General features: G+C 44.8%; 1 protein-coding gene across 6 annotated transcripts in view; it reads left to right on the forward strand.

Annotated features, from left to right (window-relative positions):
- LOC113817748 (inositol polyphosphate-4-phosphatase type I A) overlaps positions 1-2,500 on the forward strand; it is a 160,684-nt gene that overhangs the window by 126,682 nt on the left and 31,502 nt on the right. The gene's annotated exons all lie outside the window — the stretch shown is intronic.

A 2,500-nucleotide genomic window follows, 5' to 3' on the forward strand; every position in this document is an offset into this window, starting at 1 on the left:
TCTTTCTTCTACTTATCCTCATCTTCCCTCTTCTCCTTCTGTCTCTTTCTACTATTTTTGTTCCAAATCCTTTTCATTTTCTTTTCTTATATTTTTCCTGTGTATTTTCGTATTTTCCCCTCTCCTTCTGTTCCTTCACCTCCGTATTGTTATTATTCATTTTCTTCTTCGTCTTTCCCATCCTTTTCCTCTTCCTCCTCCCCTTCGTCTACATCCTCCTCCTACTCCTCCTTTTCTTCTGCCACCACCTCCCTTCTTTTCCTATTTTTCTTCTTCTTTTTCTTCTCCTCCTCCTCCTCCTCGTCTTTTTCCTCCTACTCCTCCTCCTCGTCTTCTTCTTCCTCTTCCTCCTCTTCCTCCTCCTCCTCCTCCTCCTCCTCCTCCTCTTCCTCTTCCTCCCTCCCCTTGCACCTCCCCCTCCTTCTCCCTCCCCTTCCTCCTCCTTCCTCCTCCCCTCCCCCCTTCTCCCCCCCTTCCACCTCCTCCTCCTCCTCCTCGTCGTCTCCATCTTCATTTTCCTCTTCTGTTTTTTTTTATTTTTTTCCTTCGTCACCGCCATCACCCTCGCCATCACCTCGTGCTTTGTCTCCCTCGAGCACGCTACACCTGCCTTGTACACGCACACCGTAGAGGAGAGAGAGAGAGAAAGAAAAAGATAAGCACGTTTGCACATAATAAACAAACAAAAAGACGAAAAGTAAATGATAATGAGTGATAATTAGGTAATGTTTAAATTGGTATTGATTTTATTTTAATTTTTTGAGGGGGGAGTCTTGTTTTCTGTCACTTAAATATAATAATTATTTTATTATTATTATTGTTGCTAGAGAATTTTCGTTTTGTATATATTTTTTAAAATTTTTTCGTTGTTTGTAGAGTAACGTTGCGAGATTTTGTGTTAGAGTAATGAGGTGTTTTGAGGGAATTGTTTTGATGTCGATGGGCGTGTGCAGGCTCTTTCTTGCTCACACTCGGACGCAGATACGTACTCGTACACGTACATGTACGCGTACATGTACACGTACATGTACATATGCACATACGCATACACATACATATACACATACACATACACGTAGACAAACACACACACACACACACACACACACACACACACACACACACACACACACACACACACACACACACACACACACACACACACACACACACACACACACACACACACACACACACACACACACACACACACACACACACACACACGTACATATACATACTCATGCTTATACTCATGATCATAGTCATGTACACAAATATACGTTGACATAAACACACATTTTCACAACCTCCCCCCCCTTCTCTCATTTCACTTACCCTCCCTTCTCCCCTTTCTCACCATCCCTCACCCTCTCGCCCTCCTCCTCCTCCTTCGTCTTCTTCTTCTTCTTCTCCTCTACCTGCTCCTTCTCCTCTTTCTTCTCCCCCTCCTCCTATTCCTCCACCTCCTCCTCTTCTTTCCTCCCCCTCCACCTCCTCCTCCTCCTCCTCCTCCTCCTCCTCCTCCTCCTCCTCCTCCTCCTCCTCCTCCTCTTCCTCCTCCTCCTCCTCCCCCTCCCTCTCCTCCTTCTTCACCTCCTCCTCCTCCTTCACCTCCTCCTCCTCCTCCTCCTCCTCGTCTTCCACCTTTCGACCTGTATTATGGTGTCGTCTCTGGTCTATGGTGCAGTTACCGGGTGCTTTGTAGTGTGTCTCGTATGGTGACGCTTACTGTAGTTTCACTGTAGAACAAGGCGGTATCATTGCTTGTGCGTTTGTGTGTAACTGGGTGTGTGTGGGGGAGTAGGGTGTGTGTGTGAGGGGGGTGTATGGGTGTGTGTGTGTATGTGTGACTCTGTGTGTGTGTGTGGGGGGGGGTTGGACTTATTTGGTTGTTTGTGTGTGTGTGTGTATGTTTTGATATTTGTGGGTGTTTGTTTCTGCGTGTGTTTGTGTGGTTGTGATTCTCTTTGATGCGTGTTTGTGTATGTGACTGTGTCTTTGTTTGTGTCACTGTGTATGTGTTTCTTATGTGTGTGCACTTGTGTGTGTTTGTTTCCATGTATCTTCGTGCGTGTTAGTTTTGTGTGTGTATGTGTGTGTGTGTGTGTGTTTGTATGTGTGTGTTTGTGTGTCTGTCTGTCTGTCTGTCTGTGCGCGGCGCTTGTAGGCCTATAGCATTTTCTCACAGGCAATATTTCGGGTGCTTTGTAGGCTTATAGACGGCTTGGTTGTAGGCTCCAGTTTTTGAAAAATCATTCACGTAGTGTGTTTTGCGAGCACTTTTAAAAAACATATATATTGATTTTTTTTTTTTTTTAAGAGTAGAAAACAAGCAAGAGTTTGTGTTGCTTTGGTGCCAAACGGATAGATTTGTTATGCCCCGCCCACTGTCTGCGTATTGTCCATTGTTCAGCTGCTGCTCTGTGCTTTGTTCAGCCACCGCTTTATGTGTACTAACATATTTATTTCCAATATATATGTATATTTTTATGTACGA

This window comes from Penaeus vannamei, chromosome 38 (assembly GCF_042767895.1).
Source record: "Penaeus vannamei isolate JL-2024 chromosome 38, ASM4276789v1, whole genome shotgun sequence".
Classification (NCBI taxonomy): Eukaryota; Metazoa; Arthropoda; class Malacostraca; order Decapoda; family Penaeidae; genus Penaeus; species Penaeus vannamei.